Here is a 21,254-nt window from a genome sequence, read left to right as displayed (position 1 = left end):
GGGGCCGGGGCCGCTTCTCCGGGCCTGCCGGCCACCAGGGCCGGGGTCCTGTGCTCGGCGGGCGGCGTGGGGGCAAGGGGGGGCCTTGCTGGGGCTAAGGGGCCGTGCCCACTCCATGGTGGCTCCCAGTGGCTTCGGGCCAGCTGCTGCCCGGCCGGAGGGCCGGCCCGGCCGTGGCCGGGCTGCGCCTAACTCCGCGTGGGCGGGCAGGGGGGGATGCGCAAGGGACCGCGGCCGCCGGGCCCTGAAGCCTCCGGGGCCGCGTCCCTGTGAGCGTCGAGCGGGATCTGCGGCGGGGCGCCAAGCGCCGACGGGCCTGGAGCGTCCCGCCCGCCCTGGGCTGCGAGGTGGCCCACCACTCCGCCACCCCCGGGTCCCCGAGGCCTCCTGTCGCCTGCCTGGGCGGGCGGCAGGGCCCTGCCGGAGAGGGCTGGCCGCCGGCATGGCGGTAAGGCGCAGGCGCCAGCGAAGCTGGGCCTCAAGAGGCACCGCGCGGGCCCCTCCTGCGTCTACGGCCATACCACCCTGAACGCGCCCGATCTCGTCTGATCTCGGAAGCTAAGCAGGGTCGGGCCTGGTTAGTACTTGGATGGGAGACCGCCTGGGAATACCGGGTGCTGTAGGCTTTTTGCCTCCCGCTCCGCCTTCTCCTTTAGTCGCCCGCCGCCTCCGCCCCCGCCCCCGCCCCCGCCCCCGCCGGGCACCGCTGCAGGCCCCACCTCCTCCGGCCCCTCCCACCACAGCGCGCCAGAGGGGGCGCTCTCCGCCTGCCTGGCCGGCCAGGCGGCCAGAAGGCGGCCCTGGAAGGCAGCCGCATCCCAGCCGCTCCTGGGGTGGCTGGCCTGAACCCAGACTCCGCCTCAGGCCCGGGTGCCGGCCGTGCGGCCCGCGAGCCCCTTGACCTGCACCTGGCCGCCCCCACCAGCGCCCAGCCCCGGCGCAGCCACCTATCTGCCGGTGTGTCTCTCCACAGCTCCCTCCGGAAAAAGCCCCCCCTCCGCCGTTTCGCCACGGCCGGGGGCGGGAGCGGGGGCGGGGGCCGGGGCCGGTGCTCCGGGCCGGCCGGCCACAAGGCGCCGGGTCCTGTGCTCGGCGGGTGGCGTGGGGGCAAGGGTGGCCTTGCTGGGGCTAAGGGGCCGTGCCGACTCAATGGTGGCTCCCAGTGGGTTAAGGGCCGACTGCCGTCGGGCAGGAGGGCCGGCCCGGGCTGCGGCTGGGCTGCGCCTAGCGCCGCGTGGGCGGGCAGAGGGGAGGCCCAAGGGACCGCGGGCCCCGGGCCCTGAAGCCTCCGGGGCCACGTCCCTGTGAGCGACGTGCGGGATCTGGGGCGGGGCGCCAAGTGCCGAACGGTTTGGTGGGTCCCGCCCGCCCTGGGCTGGGAGGTCGCCGAACCCTCCGCCACCCCCCTGGTACCCGAGGCCGCCGTTGCCCTGCCTGGGCGGGCGGCGGGGCCCTGCCGGGGCGGGCTGGCCGCCGGGCTGGCGGGGAGGCGCAAGCGCCAGCGAAGCTGGGCCTCAAGAGGCACTCCGCGGGCCCCTCTTAACGTCTACGGCCATACCACCCTGAACGCGCCCGATCTCGTCTGATCTCGGAAGCTAAGCAGGGTCGGGCCTGGTTAGTACTTGGATGGGAGACCGCCTGGGAATACCGGGTGCTGTAGGCTTTTTGCCTCCCGCTCCGCCTTCTACTTTAGTCGCCCGCGGCCTAGGCCGAGGCCGAGGCCGAGGCCGAGGCCGCTGCCTCCGCCCCCGCCCCCGCCCCCGCCGGGCAGCGCTGCAGGCCCCACCTCCTCCGACCCCTCCCACCACAGCGCGCCAGAGGGGGCGCTCCGCGCCGGCCTGGCCGGCCAGGCGGCCAGAAGGCGGCCCTGGAAGGCAGCCGCCACCCCAGCCGCTCCCGTGGTGGCTGGCCCGGACCCAGACTCCGCCGCAGGCCGGGGTGCCGTCCGTGCGGCCCACGAAGCCCTCGACCTGCACTTGGCCGCCCCCACCGGAGCCCAGCCGCGCCGCAGCCCCCTGTCTGCCCGTGTGTCTCTCCACAGCTCCCTCCGGAAAAAGCCCACCCTTTGCCACTTCGCCACGGCCGAGAGTGGGAGCGGGGTCGTGGGCTGGGACCGGTTCGCTGGGCTGGCTAGACACCAGGCGCCGGGAACTTTGCTCGGCAGTTGGCGTGGGGGCAAGGGTGGCGTTGCTGTGTCTAAGGGGCCGTGCCGGCTCAATGGTGGCTCCCAGTGGCTTCGGGCCAACTGCCGTTGGGCAGGCAGGCCGGCCAGGCCGTGGCTGGGCTGCGCCTAGCACTGTGTGGATTGACAGGGTGGGGAATGCACAAGGGACCGAGGGCCACAGGCCCTTAAGCCTCCGGGGCCAAGTCCTGTGAGCGTTGAGCGGCTCTGGGGCGGAGGGCCAAGCGCCTACAGGCCTGGAGGGTCCCGCCTGACCTGAGCTGCGAAGTCGCCCACAACTCCACCACCCCCGGGCCCTCGAGGCCTCCTGTCGCTTGCCTGGGCGGACGGCAGGGCCGCGCCGGAGAGGGTTGGCTGCCGGGCTGGCGGTAAGTCGCCAGCACCAGCGAAGCTAAGCCTCAAGAGGCACACCGTGGCCCCCGCTGCATTCTACGGCCACACCTCCCTGAACGCACCACACCTCGTCTGATCTCGGAAGCTAATCAGGGTCTGGCCTGTTTCGTACCTGGATGGGAGACCACATGGGAATACCGAGTGCTGTAGGCTTTTTTGCCTCCCGCTCCGCCTTGACATTTAGTGGCCCGCGGTCGAGGCCGCCTCCGCCCCCGCTGAGCACCGCTGCAGGCCTCACCTCCTCACGTCCCTCCGAACACAGCGCGCCGGAGGGATCGCTCCCCGCCGAGCTGGCTGGACATGCGGCCAGAATGCGGCCCTGGAAGGCAGCCGCCACCCCAGCCGCTCCCGTGGTGGCTGGCCCGGACCCAGACTCCGCCGCAGGCCGGGGTGCCGTCCGTGCGGCCCACGAAGCCCTCGACCTGCACTTGGCCGCCCCCACCGGAGCCCAGCCGCGCCGCAGCCCCCTGTCTGCCCGTGTGTCTCTCCACAGCTCCCTCCGGAAAAAGCCCACCCTTTGCCACTTCGCCACGGCCGAGAGTGGGAGCGGGGTCGTGGGCTGGGACCGGTTCGCTGGGCTGGCTAGACACCAGGCGCCGGGAACTTTGCTCGGCAGTTGGCGTGGGGGCAAGGGTGGCGTTGCTGTGTCTAAGGGGCCGTGCCGGCTCAATGGTGGCTCCCAGTGGCTTCGGGCCAACTGCCGTTGGGCAGGCGGGCCGGCCAGGCCGTGGCTGGGCTGCGCCTAGCACTGTGTGGATTGACAGGGTGGGGAATGCACAAGGGACCGAGGGCCACAGGCCCTTAAGCCTCCGGGGCCAAGTCCTGTGAGCGTTGAGCGGCTCTGGGGCGGAGGGCCAAGCGCCTACAGGCCTGGAGGGTCCCGCCTGACCTGAGCTGCGAAGTCGCCCACAACTCCACCACCCCCGGGCCCTCGAGGCCTCCTGTCGCTTGCCTGGGCGGACGGCAGGGCCGCGCCGGAGAGGGTTGGCTGCCGGGCTGGCGGTAAGTCGCCAGCACCAGCGAAGCTAAGCCTCAAGAGGCACACCGTGGCCCCCGCTGCATTCTACGGCCACACCTCCCTGAACGCACCACACCTCGTCTGATCTCGGAAGCTAATCAGGGTCTGGCCTGTTTCGTACCTGGATGGGAGACCACATGGGAATACCGAGTGCTGTAGGCTTTTTTGCCTCCCGCTCCGCCTTGACATTTAGTGGCCCGCGGCCGAGGCCGCCTCCGCCCCCGCTGAGCACCGCTGCAGGCCTCACCTCCTCACGTCCCTCCCAACACAGCGCGCCGGAGGGATCGCTCCCCGCCGAGCTGGCTGGACATGCGGCCAGAATGCGGCCCTGGAAGGCAGCCGCCACCCCAGCCGCTCCCGTGGTGGCTGGCCCGGACCCAGACTCCGCCGCAGGCCGGGGTGCCGTCCGTGCGGCCCGCGAGGCCCTCGACCTGCACTTGGCCGCCCCCACCGGAGCCCAGCCGCGCCGCAGCCCCCTGTCTGCCCGTGTGTCTCTCCACAGCTCCCTCCGGAAAAAGCCCCCCCTCCGCCGTTTCGCCACGGCCGGGGGCGGGAGCGGGGGCGGGGGCCGGGGCCGCTTCTCCGGGCCTGCCGGCCACCAGGGCCGGGGTCCTGTGCTCGGCGGGCGGCGTGGGGGCAAGGGGGGGCCTTGCTGGGGCTAAGGGGCCGTGCCCACTCCATGGTGGCTCCCAGTGGCTTCGGGCCAGCTGCTGCCCGGCCGGAGGGCCGGCCCGGCCGTGGCCGGGCTGCGCCTAACTCCGCGTGGGCGGGCAGGGGGGGATGCCCAAGGGACCGCGGCCGCCGGGCCCTGAAGCCTCCGGGGCCGCGTCCCTGTGAGCGTCGAGCGGGATCTGCGGCGGGGCGCCAAGCGCCGACGGGCCTGGAGCGTCCCGCCCGCCCTGGGCTGCGAGGTGGCCCACCACTCCGCCACCCCCGGGTCCCCGAGGCCTCCTGTCGCCTGCCTGGGCGGGCGGCAGGGCCCTGCGGGAGAGGGCTGGCCGCCGGCATGGCGGTAAGGCGCAGGCGCCAGCGAAGCTGGGCCTCAAGAGGCACCGCGCGGGCCCCTCCTGCGTCTACGGCCATACCACCCTGAACGCGCCCGATCTCGTCTGATCTCGGAAGCTAAGCAGGGTCGGGCCTGGTTAGTACTTGGATGGGAGACCGCCTGGGAATACCGGGTGCTGTAGGCTTTTTGCCTCCCGCTCCGCCTTCTCCTTTAGTCGCCCGCCGCCTCCGCCCCCGCCCCCGCCCCCGCCCCCGCCGGGCACCGCTGCAGGCCCCACCTCCTCCGGCCCCTCCCACCACAGCGCGCCAGAGGGGGCGCTCTCCGCCTGCCTGGCCGGCCAGGCGGCCAGAAGGCGGCCCTGGAAGGCAGCCGCATCCCAGCCGCTCCCGGGGTGGCTGGCCTGAACCCAGACTCCGCCTCAGGCCCGGGTGCCGGCCGTGCGGCCCGCGAGCCCCTTGACCTGCACCTGGCCGCCCCCACCAGCGCCCAGCCCCGGCGCAGCCACCTATCTGCCGGTGTGTCTCTCCACAGCTCCCTCCGGAAAAAGCCCCCCCTCCGCCGTTTCGCCACGGCCGGGGGCGGGAGCGGGGGCGGGGGCCGGGGCCGGTGCTCCGGGCCGGCCGGCCACAAGGCGCCGGGTCCTGTGCTCGGCGGGTGGCGTGGGGGCAAGGGTGGCCTTGCTGGGGCTAAGGGGCCGTGCCGACTCAATGGTGGCTCCCAGTGGGTTAAGGGCCGACTGCCGTCGGGCAGGAGGGCCGGCCCGGGCTGCGGCTGGGCTGCGCCTAGCGCCGCGTGGGCGGGCAGAGGGGAGGCCCAAGGGACCGCGGGCCCCGGGCCCTGAAGCCTCCGGGGCCACGTCCCTGTGAGCGACGTGCGGGATCTGGGGCGGGGCGCCAAGCGCCGAACGGTTTGGTGGGTCCCGCCCGCCCTGGGCTGGGAGGTCGCCGAACCCTCCGCCACCCCCCTGGTACCCGAGGCCGCCGTTGCCCTGCCTGGGCGGGCGGCGGGGCCCTGCCGGGGCGGGCTGGCCGCCGGGCTGGCGGGGAGGCGCAAGCGCCAGCGAAGCTGGGCCTCAAGAGGCACTCCGCGGGCCCCTTTTAACGTCTACGGCCATACCACCCTGAACGCGCCCGATCTCGTCTGATCTCGGAAGCTAAGCAGGGTCGGGCCTGGTTAGTACTTGGATGGGAGACCGCCTGGGAATACCGGGTGCTGTAGGCTTTTTGCCTCCCGCTCCGCCTTCTCCTTTAGTCGCCCGCGGCCTAGGCCGAGGCCGAGGCCAAGGCCGAGGCCGCTGCCTCCGCCCCCGCCCCCGCCCCCGCCGGGCAGCGCTGCAGGCCCCACCTCCTCCGGCCCCTCCCACCACAGCGCGCCAGAGGGGGCGCTCCGCGCCGGCCTGGCCGGCCAGGCGGCCAGAAGGCGGCCCTGGAAGGCAGCCGCCACCCCAGCCGCTCCCGTGGTGGCTGGCCCGGACCCAGACTCCGCCGCAGGCCGGGGTGCCGTCCGTGCGGCCCACGAAGCCCTCGACCTGCACTTGGCCGCCCCCACCGGAGCCCAGCCGCGCCGCAGCCCCCTGTCTGCCCGTGTGTCTCTCCACAGCTCCCTCCGGAAAAAGCCCACCCTTTGCCACTTCGCCACGGCCGAGAGTGGGAGCGGGGTCGTGGGCTGGGACCGGTTCGCTGGGCTGGCTAGACACCAGGCGCCGGGAACTTTGCTCGGCAGTTGGCGTGGGGGCAAGGGTGGCGTTGCTGTGTCTAAGGGGCCGTGCCGGCTCAATGGTGGCTCCCAGTGGCTTCGGGCCAACTGCCGTTGGGCAGGCGGGCCGGCCAGGCCGTGGCTGGGCTGCGCCTAGCACTGTGTGGATTGACAGGGTGGGGAATGCACAAGGGACCGAGGGCCACAGGCCCTTAAGCCTCCGGGGCCAAGTCCTGTGAGCGTTGAGCGGCTCTGGGGCGGAGGGCCAAGCGCCTACAGGCCTGGAGGGTCCCGCCTGACCTGAGCTGCGAAGTCGCCCACAACTCCACCACCCCCGGGCCCTCGAGGCCTCCTGTCGCTTGCCTGGGCGGACGGCAGGGCCGCGCCGGAGAGGGTTGGCTGCCGGGCTGGCGGTAAGTCGCCAGCACCAGCGAAGCTAAGCCTCAAGAGGCACACCGTGGCCCCCGCTGCATTCTACGGCCACACCTCCCTGAACGCACCACACCTCGTCTGATCTCGGAAGCTAATCAGGGTCTGGCCTGTTTCGTACCTGGATGGGAGACCACATGGGAATACCGAGTGCTGTAGGCTTTTTTGCCTCCCGCTCCGCCTTGACATTTAGTGGCCCGCGGCCGAGGCCGCCTCCGCCCCCGCTGAGCACCGCTGCAGGCCTCACCTCCTCACGTCCCTCCCAACACAGCGCGCCGGAGGGATCGCTCCCCGCCGAGCTGGCTGGACATGCGGCCAGAATGCGGCCCTGGAAGGCAGCCGCCACCCCAGCCGCTCCCGTGGTGGCTGGCCCGGACCCAGACTCCGCCGCAGGCCGGGGTGCCGTCCGTGCGGCCCGCGAGGCCCTCGACCTGCACTTGGCCGCCCCCACCGGAGCCCAGCCGCGCCGCAGCCCCCTGTCTGCCCGTGTGTCTCTCCACAGCTCCCTCCGGAAAAAGCCCCCCCTCCGCCGTTTCGCCACGGCCGGGGGCGGGAGCGGGGGCGGGGGCCGGGGCCGCTTCTCCGGGCCTGCCGGCCACCAGGGCCGGGGTCCTGTGCTCGGCGGGCGGCGTGGGGGCAAGGGGGGGCCTTGCTGGGGCTAAGGGGCCGTGCCCACTCCATGGTGGCTCCCAGTGGCTTCGGGCCAGCTGCTGCCCGGCCGGAGGGCCGGCCCGGCCGTGGCCGGGCTGCGCCTAACTCCGCGTGGGCGGGCAGGGGGGGATGCCCAAGGGACCGCGGCCGCCGGGCCCTGAAGCCTCCGGGGCCGCGTCCCTGTGAGCGTCGAGCGGGATCTGCGGCGGGGCGCCAAGCGCCGACGGGCCTGGAGCGTCCCGCCCGCCCTGGGCTGCGAGGTGGCCCACCACTCCGCCACCCCCGGGTCCCCGAGGCCTCCTGTCGCCTGCCTGGGCGGGCGGCAGGGCCCTGCGGGAGAGGGCTGGCCGCCGGCATGGCGGTAAGGCGCAGGCGCCAGCGAAGCTGGGCCTCAAGAGGCACCGCGCGGGCCCCTCCTGCGTCTACGGCCATACCACCCTGAACGCGCCCGATCTCGTCTGATCTCGGAAGCTAAGCAGGGTCGGGCCTGGTTAGTACTTGGATGGGAGACCGCCTGGGAATACCGGGTGCTGTAGGCTTTTTGCCTCCCGCTCCGCCTTCTCCTTTAGTCGCCCGCCGCCTCCGCCCCCGCCCCCGCCCCCGCCCCCGCCGGGCACCGCTGCAGGCCCCACCTCCTCCGGCCCCTCCCACCACAGCGCGCCAGAGGGGGCGCTCTCCGCCTGCCTGGCCGGCCAGGCGGCCAGAAGGCGGCCCTGGAAGGCAGCCGCATCCCAGCCGCTCCCGGGGTGGCTGGCCTGAACCCAGACTCCGCCTCAGGCCCGGGTGCCGGCCGTGCGGCCCGCGAGCCCCTTGACCTGCACCTGGCCGCCCCCACCAGCGCCCAGCCCCGGCGCAGCCACCTATCTGCCGGTGTGTCTCTCCACAGCTCCCTCCGGAAAAAGCCCCCCCTCCGCCGTTTCGCCACGGCCGGGGGCGGGAGCGGGGGCGGGGGCCGGGGCCGGTGCTCCGGGCCGGCCGGCCACAAGGCGCCGGGTCCTGTGCTCGGCGGGTGGCGTGGGGGCAAGGGTGGCCTTGCTGGGGCTAAGGGGCCGTGCCGACTCAATGGTGGCTCCCAGTGGGTTAAGGGCCGACTGCCGTCGGGCAGGAGGGCCGGCCCGGGCTGCGGCTGGGCTGCGCCTAGCGCCGCGTGGGCGGGCAGAGGGGAGGCCCAAGGGACCGCGGGCCCCGGGCCCTGAAGCCTCCGGGGCCACGTCCCTGTGAGCGACGTGCGGGATCTGGGGCGGGGCGCCAAGCGCCGAACGGTTTGGTGGGTCCCGCCCGCCCTGGGCTGGGAGGTCGCCGAACCCTCCGCCACCCCCCTGGTACCCGAGGCCGCCGTTGCCCTGCCTGGGCGGGCGGCGGGGCCCTGCCGGGGCGGGCTGGCCGCCGGGCTGGCGGGGAGGCGCAAGCGCCAGCGAAGCTGGGCCTCAAGAGGCACTCCGCGGGCCCCTTTTAACGTCTACGGCCATACCACCCTGAACGCGCCCGATCTCGTCTGATCTCGGAAGCTAAGCAGGGTCGGGCCTGGTTAGTACTTGGATGGGAGACCGCCTGGGAATACCGGGTGCTGTAGGCTTTTTGCCTCCCGCTCCGCCTTCTCCTTTAGTCGCCCGCGGCCTAGGCCGAGGCCGAGGCCAAGGCCGAGGCCGCTGCCTCCGCCCCCGCCCCCGCCCCCGCCGGGCAGCGCTGCAGGCCCCACCTCCTCCGGCCCCTCCCACCACAGCGCGCCAGAGGGGGCGCTCCGCGCCGGCCTGGCCGGCCAGGCGGCCAGAAGGCGGCCCTGGAAGGCAGCCGCCACCCCAGCCGCTCCCGTGGTGGCTGGCCCGGACCCAGACTCCGCCGCAGGCCGGGGTGCCGTCCGTGCGGCCCACGAAGCCCTCGACCTGCACTTGGCCGCCCCCACCGGAGCCCAGCCGCGCCGCAGCCCCCTGTCTGCCCGTGTGTCTCTCCACAGCTCCCTCCGGAAAAAGCCCACCCTTTGCCACTTCGCCACGGCCGAGAGTGGGAGCGGGGTCGTGGGCTGGGACCGGTTCGCTGGGCTGGCTAGACACCAGGCGCCGGGAACTTTGCTCGGCAGTTGGCGTGGGGGCAAGGGTGGCGTTGCTGTGTCTAAGGGGCCGTGCCGGCTCAATGGTGGCTCCCAGTGGCTTCGGGCCAACTGCCGTTGGGCAGGCGGGCCGGCCAGGCCGTGGCTGGGCTGCGCCTAGCACTGTGTGGATTGACAGGGTGGGGAATGCACAAGGGACCGAGGGCCACAGGCCCTTAAGCCTCCGGGGCCAAGTCCTGTGAGCGTTGAGCGGCTCTGGGGTGGAGGGCCAAGCGCCTACAGGCCTGGAGGGTCCCGCCTGACCTGAGCTGCGAAGTCGCCCACAACTCCACCACCCCCGGGCCCTCGAGGCCTCCTGTCGCTTGCCTGGGCGGACGGCAGGGCCGCGCCGGAGAGGGTTGGCTGCCGGGCTGGCGGTAAGTCGCCAGCACCAGCGAAGCTAAGCCTCAAGAGGCACACCGTGGCCCCCGCTGCATTCTACGGCCACACCTCCCTGAACGCACCACACCTCGTCTGATCTCGGAAGCTAATCAGGGTCTGGCCTGTTTCGTACCTGGATGGGAGACCACATGGGAATACCGAGTGCTGTAGGCTTTTTTGCCTCCCGCTCCGCCTTGACATTTAGTGGCCCGCGGCCGAGGCCGCCTCCGCCCCCGCTGAGCACCGCTGCAGGCCTCACCTCCTCACGTCCCTCCCAACACAGCGCGCCGGAGGGATCGCTCCCCGCCGAGCTGGCTGGACATGCGGCCAGAATGCGGCCCTGGAAGGCAGCCGCCACCCCAGCCGCTCCCGTGGTGGCTGGCCTGGACCCAGACTCCGCCGCAGGCCGGGGTGCCGTCCGTGCGGCCCGCGAGGCCCTCGACCTGCACTTGGCCGCCCCCACCGGAGCCCAGCCGCGCCGCAGCCCCCTGTCTGCCCGTGTGTCTCTCCACAGCTCCCTCCGGAAAAAGCCCCCCCTCCGCCGTTTCGCCACGGCCGGGGGCGGGAGCGGGGGCGGGGGCCGGGGCCGCTTCTCCGGGCCTGCCGGCCACCAGGGCCGGGGTCCTGTGCTCGGCGGGCGGCGTGGGGGCAAGGGGGGGCCTTGCTGGGGCTAAGGGGCCGTGCCCACTCCATGGTGGCTCCCAGTGGCTTCGGGCCAGCTGCTGCCCGGCCGGAGGGCCGGCCCGGCCGTGGCCGGGCTGCGCCTAACTCCGCGTGGGCGGGCAGGGGGGGATGCCCAAGGGACCGCGGCCGCCGGGCCCTGAAGCCTCCGGGGCCGCGTCCCTGTGAGCGTCGAGCGGGATCTGCGGCGGGGCGCCAAGCGCCGACGGGCCTGGAGCGTCCCGCCCGCCCTGGGCTGCGAGGTGGCCCACCACTCCGCCACCCCCGGGTCCCCGAGGCCTCCTGTCGCCTGCCTGGGCGGGCGGCAGGGCCCTGCGGGAGAGGGCTGTCCGCCGGCATGGCGGTAAGGCGCAGGCGCCAGCGAAGCTGGGCCTCAAGAGGCACCGCGCGGGCCCCTCCTGCGTCTACGGCCATACCACCCTGAACGCGCCCGATCTCGTCTGATCTCGGAAGCTAAGCAGGGTCGGGCCTGGTTAGTACTTGGATGGGAGACCGCCTGGGAATACCGGGTGCTGTAGGCTTTTTGCCTCCCGCTCCGCCTTCTCCTTTAGTCGCCCGCCGCCTCCGCCCCCGCCCCCGCCCCCGCCCCCGCCGGGCACCGCTGCAGGCCCCACCTCCTCCGGCCCCTCCCACCACAGCGCGCCAGAGGGGGCGCTCTCCGCCTGCCTGGCCGGCCAGGCGGCCAGAAGGCGGCCCTGGAAGGCAGCCGCATCCCAGCCGCTCCCGGGGTGGCTGGCCTGAACCCAGACTCCGCCTCAGGCCCGGGTGCCGGCCGTGCGGCCCGCGAGCCCCTTGACCTGCACCTGGCCGCCCCCACCAGCGCCCAGCCCCGGCGCAGCCACCTATCTGCCGGTGTGTCTCTCCACAGCTCCCTCCGGAAAAAGCCCCCCCTCCGCCGTTTCGCCACGGCCGGGGGCGGGAGCGGGGGCGGGGGCCGGGGCCGGTGCTCCGGGCCGGCCGGCCACAAGGCGCCGGGTCCTGTGCTCGGCGGGTGGCGTGGGGGCAAGGGTGGCCTTGCTGGGGCTAAGGGGCCGTGCCGACTCAATGGTGGCTCCCAGTGGGTTAAGGGCCGACTGCCGTCGGGCAGGAGGGCCGGCCCGGGCTGCGGCTGGGCTGCGCCTAGCGCCGCGTGGGCGGGCAGAGGGGAGGCCCAAGGGACCGCGGGCCCCGGGCCCTGAAGCCTCCGGGGCCACGTCCCTGTGAGCGACGTGCGGGATCTGGGGCGGGGCGCCAAGCGCCGAACGGTTTGGTGGGTCCCGCCCGCCCTGGGCTGGGAGGTCGCCGAACCCTCCGCCACCCCCCTGGTACCCGAGGCCGCCGTTGCCCTGCCTGGGCGGGCGGCGGGGCCCTGCCGGGGCGGGCTGGCCGCCGGGCTGGCGGGGAGGCGCAAGCGCCAGCGAAGCTGGGCCTCAAGAGGCACTCCGCGGGCCCCTTTTAACGTCTACGGCCATACCACCCTGAACGCGCCCGATCTCGTCTGATCTCGGAAGCTAAGCAGGGTCGGGCCTGGTTAGTACTTGGATGGGAGACCGCCTGGGAATACCGGGTGCTGTAGGCTTTTTGCCTCCCGCTCCGCCTTCTCCTTTAGTCGCCCGCGGCCTAGGCCGAGGCCGAGGCCAAGGCCGAGGCCGCTGCCTCCGCCCCCGCCCCCGCCCCCGCCGGGCAGCGCTGCAGGCCCCACCTCCTCCGGCCCCTCCCACCACAGCGCGCCAGAGGGGGCGCTCCGCGCCGGCCTGGCCGGCCAGGCGGCCAGAAGGCGGCCCTGGAAGGCAGCCGCCACCCCAGCCGCTCCCGTGGTGGCTGGCCCGGACCCAGACTCCGCCGCAGGCCGGGGTGCCGTCCGTGCGGCCCACGAAGCCCTCGACCTGCACTTGGCCGCCCCCACCGGAGCCCAGCCGCGCCGCAGCCCCCTGTCTGCCCGTGTGTCTCTCCACAGCTCCCTCCGGAAAAAGCCCACCCTTTGCCACTTCGCCACGGCCGAGAGTGGGAGCGGGGTCGTGGGCTGGGACCGGTTCGCTGGGCTGGCTAGACACCAGGCGCCGGGAACTTTGCTCGGCAGTTGGCGTGGGGGCAAGGGTGGCGTTGCTGTGTCTAAGGGGCCGTGCCGGCTCAATGGTGGCTCCCAGTGGCTTCGGGCCAACTGCCGTTGGGCAGGCGGGCCGGCCAGGCCGTGGCTGGGCTGCGCCTAGCACTGTGTGGATTGACAGGGTGGGGAATGCACAAGGGACCGAGGGCCACAGGCCCTTAAGCCTCCGGGGCCAAGTCCTGTGAGCGTTGAGCGGCTCTGGGGCGGAGGGCCAAGCGCCTACAGGCCTGGAGGGTCCCGCCTGACCTGAGCTGCGAAGTCGCCCACAACTCCACCACCCCCGGGCCCTCGAGGCCTCCTGTCGCTTGCCTGGGCGGACGGCAGGGCCGCGCCGGAGAGGGTTGGCTGCCGGGCTGGCGGTAAGTCGCCAGCACCAGCGAAGCTAAGCCTCAAGAGGCACACCGTGGCCCCCGCTGCATTCTACGGCCACACCTCCCTGAACGCACCACACCTCGTCTGATCTCGGAAGCTAATCAGGGTCTGGCCTGTTTCGTACCTGGATGGGAGACCACATGGGAATACCGAGTGCTGTAGGCTTTTTTGCCTCCCGCTCCGCCTTGACATTTAGTGGCCCGCGGCCGAGGCCGCCTCCGCCCCCGCTGAGCACCGCTGCAGGCCTCACCTCCTCACGTCCCTCCCAACACAGCGCGCCGGAGGGATCGCTCCCCGCCGAGCTGGCTGGACATGCGGCCAGAATGCGGCCCTGGAAGGCAGCCGCCACCCCAGCCGCTCCCGTGGTGGCTGGCCCGGACCCAGACTCCGCCGCAGGCCGGGGTGCCGTCCGTGCGGCCCGCGAGGCCCTCGACCTGCACTTGGCCGCCCCCACCGGAGCCCAGCCGCGCCGCAGCCCCCTGTCTGCCCGTGTGTCTCTCCACAGCTCCCTCCGGAAAAAGCCCCCCCTCCGCCGTTTCGCCACGGCCGGGGGCGGGAGCGGGGGCGGGGGCCGGGGCCGCTTCTCCGGGCCTGCCGGCCACCAGGGCCGGGGTCCTGTGCTCGGCGGGCGGCGTGGGGGCAAGGGGGGGCCTTGCTGGGGCTAAGGGGCCGTGCCCACTCCATGGTGGCTCCCAGTGGCTTCGGGCCAGCTGCTGCCCGGCCGGAGGGCCGGCCCGGCCGTGGCCGGGCTGCGCCTAACTCCGCGTGGGCGGGCAGGGGGGGATGCCCAAGGGACCGCGGCCGCCGGGCCCTGAAGCCTCCGGGGCCGCGTCCCTGTGAGCGTCGAGCGGGATCTGCGGCGGGGCGCCAAGCGCCGACGGGCCTGGAGCGTCCCGCCCGCCCTGGGCTGCGAGGTGGCCCACCACTCCGCCACCCCCGGGTCCCCGAGGCCTCCTGTCGCCTGCCTGGGCGGGCGGCAGGGCCCTGCGGGAGAGGGCTGGCCGCCGGCATGGCGGTAAGGCGCAGGCGCCAGCGAAGCTGGGCCTCAAGAGGCACCGCGCGGGCCCCTCCTGCGTCTACGGCCATACCACCCTGAACGCGCCCGATCTCGTCTGATCTCGGAAGCTAAGCAGGGTCGGGCCTGGTTAGTACTTGGATGGGAGACCGCCTGGGAATACCGGGTGCTGTAGGCTTTTTGCCTCCCGCTCCGCCTTCTCCTTTAGTCGCCCGCCGCCTCCGCCCCCGCCCCCGCCCCCGCCCCCGCCGGGCACCGCTGCAGGCCCCACCTCCTCCGGCCCCTCCCACCACAGCGCGCCAGAGGGGGCGCTCTCCGCCTGCCTGGCCGGCCAGGCGGCCAGAAGGCGGCCCTGGAAGGCAGCCGCATCCCAGCCGCTCCCGGGGTGGCTGGCCTGAACCCAGACTCCGCCTCAGGCCCGGGTGCCGGCCGTGCGGCCCGCGAGCCCCTTGACCTGCACCTGGCCGCCCCCACCAGCGCCCAGCCCCGGCGCAGCCACCTATCTGCCGGTGTGTCTCTCCACAGCTCCCTCCGGAAAAAGCCCCCCCTCCGCCGTTTCGCCACGGCCGGGGGCGGGAGCGGGGGCGGGGGCCGGGGCCGGTGCTCCGGGCCGGCCGGCCACAAGGCGCCGGGTCCTGTGCTCGGCGGGTGGCGTGGGGGCAAGGGTGGCCTTGCTGGGGCTAAGGGGCCGTGCCGACTCAATGGTGGCTCCCAGTGGGTTAAGGGCCGACTGCCGTCGGGCAGGAGGGCCGGCCCGGGCTGCGGCTGGGCTGCGCCTAGCGCCGCGTGGGCGGGCAGAGGGGAGGCCCAAGGGACCGCGGGCCCCGGGCCCTGAAGCCTCCGGGGCCACGTCCCTGTGAGCGACGTGCGGGATCTGGGGCGGGGCGCCAAGCGCCGAACGGTTTGGTGGGTCCCGCCCGCCCTGGGCTGGGAGGTCGCCGAACCCTCCGCCACCCCCCTGGTACCCGAGGCCGCCGTTGCCCTGCCTGGGCGGGCGGCGGGGCCCTGCCGGGGCGGGCTGGCCGCCGGGCTGGCGGGGAGGCGCAAGCGCCAGCGAAGCTGGGCCTCAAGAGGCACTCCGCGGGCCCCTTTTAACGTCTACGGCCATACCACCCTGAACGCGCCCGATCTCGTCTGATCTCGGAAGCTAAGCAGGGTCGGGCCTGGTTAGTACTTGGATGGGAGACCGCCTGGGAATACCGGGTGCTGTAGGCTTTTTGCCTCCCGCTCCGCCTTCTCCTTTAGTCGCCCGCGGCCTAGGCCGAGGCCGAGGCCAAGGCCGAGGCCGCTGCCTCCGCCCCCGCCCCCGCCCCCGCCGGGCAGCGCTGCAGGCCCCACCTCCTCCGGCCCCTCCCACCACAGCGCGCCAGAGGGGGCGCTCCGCGCCGGCCTGGCCGGCCAGGCGGCCAGAAGGCGGCCCTGGAAGGCAGCCGCCACCCCAGCCGCTCCCGTGGTGGCTGGCCCGGACCCAGACTCCGCCGCAGGCCGGGGTGCCGTCCGTGCGGCCCACGAAGCCCTCGACCTGCACTTGGCCGCCCCCACCGGAGCCCAGCCGCGCCGCAGCCCCCTGTCTGCCCGTGTGTCTCTCCACAGCTCCCTCCGGAAAAAGCCCACCCTTTGCCACTTCGCCACGGCCGAGAGTGGGAGCGGGGTCGTGGGCTGGGACCGGTTCGCTGGGCTGGCTAGACACCAGGCGCCGGGAACTTTGCTCGGCAGTTGGCGTGGGGGCAAGGGTGGCGTTGCTGTGTCTAAGGGGCCGTGCCGGCTCAATGGTGGCTCCCAGTGGCTTCGGGCCAACTGCCGTTGGGCAGGCGGGCCGGCCAGGCCGTGGCTGGGCTGCGCCTAGCACTGTGTGGATTGACAGGGTGGGGAATGCACAAGGGACCGAGGGCCACAGGCCCTTAAGCCTCCGGGGCCAAGTCCTGTGAGCGTTGAGCGGCTCTGGGGCGGAGGGCCAAGCGCCTACAGGCCTGGAGGGTCCCGCCTGACCTGAGCTGCGAAGTCGCCCACAACTCCACCACCCCCGGGCCCTCGAGGCCTCCTGTCGCTTGCCTGGGCGGACGGCAGGGCCGCGCCGGAGAGGGTTGGCTGCCGGGCTGGCGGTAAGTCGCCAGCACCAGCGAAGCTAAGCCTCAAGAGGCACACCGTGGCCCCCGCTGCATTCTACGGCCACACCTCCCTGAACGCACCACACCTCGTCTGATCTCGGAAGCTAATCAGGGTCTGGCCTGTTTCGTACCTGGATGGGAGACCACATGGGAATACCGAGTGCTGTAGGCTTTTTTGCCTCCCGCTCCGCCTTGACATTTAGTGGCCCGCGGCCGAGGCCGCCTCCGCCCCCGCTGAGCACCGCTGCAGGCCTCACCTCCTCACGTCCCTCCCAACACAGCGCGCCGGAGGGATCGCTCCCCGCCGAGCTGGCTGGACATGCGGCCAGAATGCGGCCCTGGAAGGCAGCCGCCACCCCAGCCGCTCCCGTGGTGGCTGGCCCGGACCCAGACTCCGCCGCAGGCCGGGGTGCCGTCCGTGCGGCCCGCGAGGCCCTCGACCTGCACTTGGCCGCCCCCACCGGAGCCCAGCCGCGCCGCAGCCCCCTGTCTGCCCGTGTGTCTCTCCACAGCTCCCTCCGGAAAAAGCCCCCCCTCCGCCGTTTCGCCACGGCCGGGGGCGGGAGCGGGGGCGGGGGCCGGGGCCGCTTCTCCGGGCCTGCCGGCCACCAGGGCCGTGGTCCTGTGCTCGGCGGGCGGCGTGGGGGCAAGGGGGGGCCTTGCTGGGGCTAAGGGGCCGTGCCCACTCCATGGTGGCTCCCAGTGGCTTCGGGCCAGCTGCTGCCCGGCCGGAGGGCCGGCCCGGCCGTGGCCGGGCTGCGCCTAACTCCGCGTGGGCGGGCAGGGGGGGATGCCCAAGGGACCGCGGCCGCCGGGCCCTGAAGCCTCCGGGGCCGCGTCCCTGTGAGCGTCGAGCGGGATCTGCGGCGGGGCGCCAAGCGCCGACGGGCCTGGAGCGTCCCGCCCGCCCTGGGCTGCGAGGTGGCCCACCACTCCGCCACCCCCGGGTCCCCGAGGCCTCCTGTCGCCTGCCTGGGCGGGCGGCAGGGCCCTGCCGGAGAGGGCTGGCCGCCGGCATGGCGGTAAGGCGCAGGCGCCAGCGAAGCTGGGCCTCAAGAGGCACCGCGCGGGCCCCTCCTGCGTCTACGGCCATACCACCCTGAACGCGCCCGATCTCGTCTGATCTCGGAAGCTAAGCAGGGTCGGGCCTGGTTAGTACTTGGATGGGAGACCGCCTGGGAATACCGGGTGCTGTAGGCTTTTTGCCTCCCGCTCCGCCTTCTCCTTTAGTCGCCCGCCGCCTCCGCCCCCGCCCCCGCCCCCGCCCCCGCCGGGCACCGCTGCAGGCCCCACCTCCTCCGGCCCCTCCCACCACAGCGCGCCAGAGGGGGCGCTCTCCGCCTGCCTGGCCGGCCAGGCGGCCAGAAGGCGGCCCTGGAAGGCAGCCGCATCCCAGCCGCTCCCGGGGTGGCTGGCCTGAACCCAGACTCCGCCTCAGGCCCGGGTGCCGGCCGTGCGGCCCGCGAGCCCCTTGACCTGCACCTGGCCGCCCCCACCAGCGCCCAGCCCCGGCGCAGCCACCTATCTGCCGGTGTGTCTCTCCACAGCTCCCTCCGGAAAAAGCCCCCCCTCCGCCGTTTCGCCACGGCCGGGGGCGGGAGCGGGGGCGGGGGCCGGGGCCGGTGCTCCGGGCCGGCCGGCCACAAGGCGCCGGGTCCTGTGCTCGGCGGGTGGCGTGGGGGCAAGGGTGGCCTTGCTGGGGCTAAGGGGCCGTGCCGACTCAATGGTGGCTCCCAGTGGGTTAAGGGCCGACTGCCGTCGGGCAGGAGGGCCGGCCCGGGCTGCGGCTGGGCTGCGCCTAGCGCCGCGTGGGCGGGCAGAGGGGAGGCCCAAGGGACCGCGGGCCCCGGGCCCTGAAGCCTCCGGGGCCACGTCCCTGTGAGCGACGTGCGGGATCTGGGGCGGGGCGCCAAGCGCCGAACGGTTTGGTGGGTCCCGCCCGCCCTGGGCTGGGAGGTCGCCGAACCCTCCGCCACCCCCCTGGTACCCGAGGCCGCCGTTGCCCTGCCTGGGCGGGCGGCGGGGCCCTGCCGGGGCGGGCTGGCCGCCGGGCTGGCGGGGAGGCGCAAGCGCCAGCGAAGCTGGGCCTCAAGAGGCACTCCGCGGGCCCCTTTTAACGTCTACGGCCATACCACCCTGAACGCGCCCGATCTCGTCTGATCTCGGAAGCTAAGCAGGGTCGGGCCTGGTTAGTACTTGGATGGGAGACCGCCTGGGAATACCGGGTGCTGTAGGCTTTTTGCCTCCCGCTCCGCCTTCTCCTTTAGTCGCCCGCGGCCTAGGCCGAGGCCGAGGCCAAGGCCGAGGCCGCTGCCTCCGCCCCCGCCCCCGCCCCCGCCGGGCAGCGCTGCAGGCCCCACCTCCTCCGGCCCCTCCCACCACAGCGCGCCAGAGGGGGCGCTCCGCGCCGGCCTGGCCGGCCAGGCGGCCAGAAGGCGGCCCTGGAAGGCAGCCGCCACCCCAGCCGCTCCCGTGGTGGCTGGCCCGGACCCAGACTCCGCCGCAGGCCGGGGTGCCGTCCGTGCGGCCCACGAAGCCCTCGACCTGCACTTGGCCGCCCCCACCGGAGCCCAGCCGCGCCGCAGCCCCCTGTCTGGCCGTGTGTCTCTCCACAGCTCCCTCCGGAAAAAGCCCACCCTTTGCCACTTCGCCACGGCCGAGAGTGGGAGCGGGGTCGTGGGCTGGGACCGGTTCGCTGGGCTGGCTAGACACCAGGCGCCGGGAACTTTGCTCGGCAGTTGGCGTGGGGGCAAGGGTGGCGTTGCTGTGTCTAAGGGGCCGTGCCGGCTCAATGGTGGCTCCCAGTGGCTTCGGGCCAACTGCCGTTGGGCAGGCGGGCCGGCCAGGCCGTGGCTGGGCTGCGCCTAGCACTGTGTGGATTGACAGGGTGGGGAATGCACAAGGGACCGAGGGCCACAGGCCCTTAAGCCTCCGGGGCCAAGTCCTGTGAGCGTTGAGCGGCTCTGGGGCGGAGGGCCAAGCGCCTACAGGCCTGGAGGGTCCCGCCTGACCTGAGCTGCGAAGTCGCCCACAACTCCACCACCCCCGGGCCCTCGAGGCCTCCTGTCGCTTGCCTGGGCGGACGGCAGGGCCGCGCCGGAGAGGGTTGGCTGCCGGGCTGGCGGTAAGTCGCCAGCACCAGCGAAGCTAAGCCTCAAGAGGCACACCGTGGCCCCCGCTGCATTCTACGGCCACACCTCCCTGAACGCACCACACCTCGTCTGATCTCGGAAGCTAATCAGGGTCTGGCCTGTTTCGTACCTGGATGGGAGACCACATGGGAATACCGAGTGCTGTAGGCTTTTTTGCCTCCCGCTCCGCCTTGACATTTAGTGGCCCGCGGCCGAGGCCGCCTCCGCCCCCGCTGAGCACCGCTGCAGGCCTCACCTCCTCACGTCCCTCCCAACACAGCGCGCCGGAGGGATCGCTCCCCGCCGAGCTGGCTGGACATGCGGCCAGAATGCGGCCCTGGAAGGCAGCCGCCACCCCAGCCGCTCCCGTGGTGGCTGGCCCGGACCCAGACTCCGCCGCAGGCCGGGGTGCCGTCCGTGCAGCCCGCGAGGCCCTCGACCTGCACTTGGCCGCCCCCACCGGAGCCCAGCCGCGCCGCAGCCCCCTGTCTGCCCGTGTGTCTCTCCACAGCTCCCTCCGGAAAAAGCCCCCCCTCCGCCGTTTCGCCACGGCCGGGGGCGGGAGCGGGGGCGGGGGCCGGGGCCGCTTCTCCGGGCCTGCCGGCCACCAGGGCCGGGGTCCTGTGCTCGGCGGGCGGCGTGGGGGCAAGGGGGGGCCTTGCTGGGGCTAAGGGGCCGTGCCCACTCCATGGTGGCTCCCAGTGGCTTCGGGCCAGCTGCTGCCCGGCCGGAGGGCCGGCCCGGCCGTGGCCGGGCTGCGCCTAACTCCGCGTGGGCGGGCAGGGGGGGATGCCCAAGGGACCGCGGCCGCCGGGCCCTGAAGCCTCCGGGGCCGCGTCCCTGTGAGCGTCGAGCGGGATCTGCGGCGGGGCGCCAAGCGCCGACGGGCCTGGAGCGTCCCGCCCGCCCTGGGCTGCGAGGTGGCCCACCACTCCGCCACCCCCGGGTCCCCGAGGCCTCCTGTCGCCTGCCTGGGCGGGCGGCAGGGCCCTGCCGGAGAGGGCTGGCCGCCGGCATGGCGGTAAGGCGCAGGCGCCAGCGAAGCTGGGCCTCAAGAGGCACCGCGCGGGCCCCTCCTGCGTCTACGGCCATACCACCCTGAACGCGCCCGATCTCGTCTGATCTCGGAAGCTAAGCAGGGTCGGGCCTGGTTAGTACTTGGATGGGAGACCGCCTGGGAATACCGGGTGCTGTAGGCTTTTTGCCTCCCGCTCCGCCTTCTCCTTTAGTCGCCCGCCGCCTCCGCCCCCGCCCCCGCCCCCGCCCCCGCCGGGCACCGCTGCAGGCCCCACCTCCTCCGGCCCCTCCCACCACAGCGCGCCAGAGGGGGCGCTCTCCGCCTGCCTGGCCGGCCAGGCGGCCAGAAGGCGGCCCTGGAAGGCAGCCGCATCCCAGCCGCTCCCGGGGTGGCTGGCCTGAACCCAGACTCCGCCTCAGGCCCGGGTGCCGGCCGTGCGGCCCGCGAGCCCCTTGACCTGCACCTGGCCGCCCCCACCAGCGCCCAGCCCCGGCGCAGCCACCTATCTGCCGGTGTGTCTCTCCACAGCTCCCTCCGGAAAAAGCCCCCCCTCCGCCGTTTCGCCACGGCCGGGGGCGGGAGCGGGGGCGGGGGCCGGGGCCGGTGCTCCGGGCCGGCCGGCCACAAGGCGCCGGGTCCTGTGCTCGGCGGGTGGCGTGGGGGCAAGGGTGGCCTTGCTGGGGCTAAGGGGCCGTGCCGACTCAATGGTGGCTCCCAGTGGGTTAAGGGCCGACTGCCGTCGGGCAGGAGGGCCGGCCCGGGCTGCGGCTGGGCTGCGCCTAGCGCCGCGTGGGCGGGCAGAGGGGAGGCCCAAGGGACCGCGGGCCCCGGGCCCTGAAGCCTCCGGGGCCACGTCCCTGTGAGCGACGTGCGGGATCTGGGGCGGGGCGCCAAGCGCCGAACGGTTTGGTGGGTCCCGCCCGCCCTGGGCTGGGAGGTCGCCGAACCCTCCGCCACCCCCCTGGTACCCGAGGCCGCCGTTGCCCTGCCTGGGCGGGCGGC

The 21,254-nt window shown here is 74.2% G+C and overlaps 13 non-coding genes and 7 pseudogenes across 13 annotated transcripts; all 20 read left to right on the top strand.

Moving 5' to 3' along the window:
- The first annotated feature begins 507 nt into the window (after positions 1 to 507).
- LOC133102868 (5S ribosomal RNA) lies at positions 508 to 626 on the top strand. Its single transcript, XR_009703120.1, has one exon. It is a non-coding gene; the product is annotated as a 5S ribosomal RNA (ribosomal RNA).
- A 918-nt stretch (positions 627 to 1,544) lies between these two features.
- On the top strand, positions 1,545 to 1,663 carry LOC133102859 (5S ribosomal RNA). The gene has a single exon (XR_009703115.1). It is a non-coding gene; the product is annotated as a 5S ribosomal RNA (ribosomal RNA).
- A 946-nt stretch (positions 1,664 to 2,609) lies between these two features.
- LOC133077738 (5S ribosomal RNA) lies at positions 2,610 to 2,728 on the top strand (annotated as a pseudogene).
- Positions 2,729 to 3,636: 908 nt separating this feature from the next.
- On the top strand, positions 3,637 to 3,755 carry LOC133077730 (5S ribosomal RNA; annotated as a pseudogene).
- Positions 3,756 to 4,664: 909 nt separating this feature from the next.
- On the top strand, positions 4,665 to 4,783 carry LOC133102855 (5S ribosomal RNA). The gene has a single exon (XR_009703112.1). It is a non-coding gene; the product is annotated as a 5S ribosomal RNA (ribosomal RNA).
- Positions 4,784 to 5,701: 918 nt separating this feature from the next.
- On the top strand, positions 5,702 to 5,820 carry LOC133102849 (5S ribosomal RNA). The gene has a single exon (XR_009703111.1). It is a non-coding gene; the product is annotated as a 5S ribosomal RNA (ribosomal RNA).
- Positions 5,821 to 6,766: 946 nt separating this feature from the next.
- Positions 6,767 to 6,885, top strand: LOC133077714 (5S ribosomal RNA; annotated as a pseudogene).
- Positions 6,886 to 7,794: 909 nt separating this feature from the next.
- Positions 7,795 to 7,913, top strand: LOC133102842 (5S ribosomal RNA). The gene has a single exon (XR_009703108.1). It is a non-coding gene; the product is annotated as a 5S ribosomal RNA (ribosomal RNA).
- A 918-nt stretch (positions 7,914 to 8,831) lies between these two features.
- LOC133102838 (5S ribosomal RNA) lies at positions 8,832 to 8,950 on the top strand. Its single transcript, XR_009703107.1, has one exon. It is a non-coding gene; the product is annotated as a 5S ribosomal RNA (ribosomal RNA).
- A 946-nt stretch (positions 8,951 to 9,896) lies between these two features.
- Positions 9,897 to 10,015, top strand: LOC133077706 (5S ribosomal RNA; annotated as a pseudogene).
- Positions 10,016 to 10,924: 909 nt separating this feature from the next.
- LOC133102836 (5S ribosomal RNA) lies at positions 10,925 to 11,043 on the top strand. Its single transcript, XR_009703106.1, has one exon. It is a non-coding gene; the product is annotated as a 5S ribosomal RNA (ribosomal RNA).
- A 918-nt stretch (positions 11,044 to 11,961) lies between these two features.
- Positions 11,962 to 12,080, top strand: LOC133102831 (5S ribosomal RNA). The gene has a single exon (XR_009703105.1). It is a non-coding gene; the product is annotated as a 5S ribosomal RNA (ribosomal RNA).
- Positions 12,081 to 13,026: 946 nt separating this feature from the next.
- Positions 13,027 to 13,145, top strand: LOC133077698 (5S ribosomal RNA; annotated as a pseudogene).
- Positions 13,146 to 14,054: 909 nt separating this feature from the next.
- LOC133102828 (5S ribosomal RNA) lies at positions 14,055 to 14,173 on the top strand. Its single transcript, XR_009703104.1, has one exon. It is a non-coding gene; the product is annotated as a 5S ribosomal RNA (ribosomal RNA).
- A 918-nt stretch (positions 14,174 to 15,091) lies between these two features.
- LOC133102821 (5S ribosomal RNA) lies at positions 15,092 to 15,210 on the top strand. Its single transcript, XR_009703103.1, has one exon. It is a non-coding gene; the product is annotated as a 5S ribosomal RNA (ribosomal RNA).
- Positions 15,211 to 16,156: 946 nt separating this feature from the next.
- LOC133077691 (5S ribosomal RNA) lies at positions 16,157 to 16,275 on the top strand (annotated as a pseudogene).
- A 909-nt stretch (positions 16,276 to 17,184) lies between these two features.
- LOC133102817 (5S ribosomal RNA) lies at positions 17,185 to 17,303 on the top strand. The gene has a single exon (XR_009703102.1). It is a non-coding gene; the product is annotated as a 5S ribosomal RNA (ribosomal RNA).
- A 918-nt stretch (positions 17,304 to 18,221) lies between these two features.
- LOC133102807 (5S ribosomal RNA) lies at positions 18,222 to 18,340 on the top strand. Its single transcript, XR_009703100.1, has one exon. It is a non-coding gene; the product is annotated as a 5S ribosomal RNA (ribosomal RNA).
- Positions 18,341 to 19,286: 946 nt separating this feature from the next.
- LOC133077683 (5S ribosomal RNA) lies at positions 19,287 to 19,405 on the top strand (annotated as a pseudogene).
- A 909-nt stretch (positions 19,406 to 20,314) lies between these two features.
- Positions 20,315 to 20,433, top strand: LOC133102802 (5S ribosomal RNA). The gene has a single exon (XR_009703099.1). It is a non-coding gene; the product is annotated as a 5S ribosomal RNA (ribosomal RNA).
- The last annotated feature ends 821 nt before the right edge of the window (positions 20,434 to 21,254 follow it).

The sequence above is a fragment of the Eubalaena glacialis genome, chromosome 1 (genome assembly GCF_028564815.1).
Source record: "Eubalaena glacialis isolate mEubGla1 chromosome 1, mEubGla1.1.hap2.+ XY, whole genome shotgun sequence".
Classification (NCBI taxonomy): Eukaryota; Metazoa; Chordata; class Mammalia; order Artiodactyla; family Balaenidae; genus Eubalaena; species Eubalaena glacialis.
This window is presented reverse-complemented; position numbering and strand designations above follow the sequence as displayed.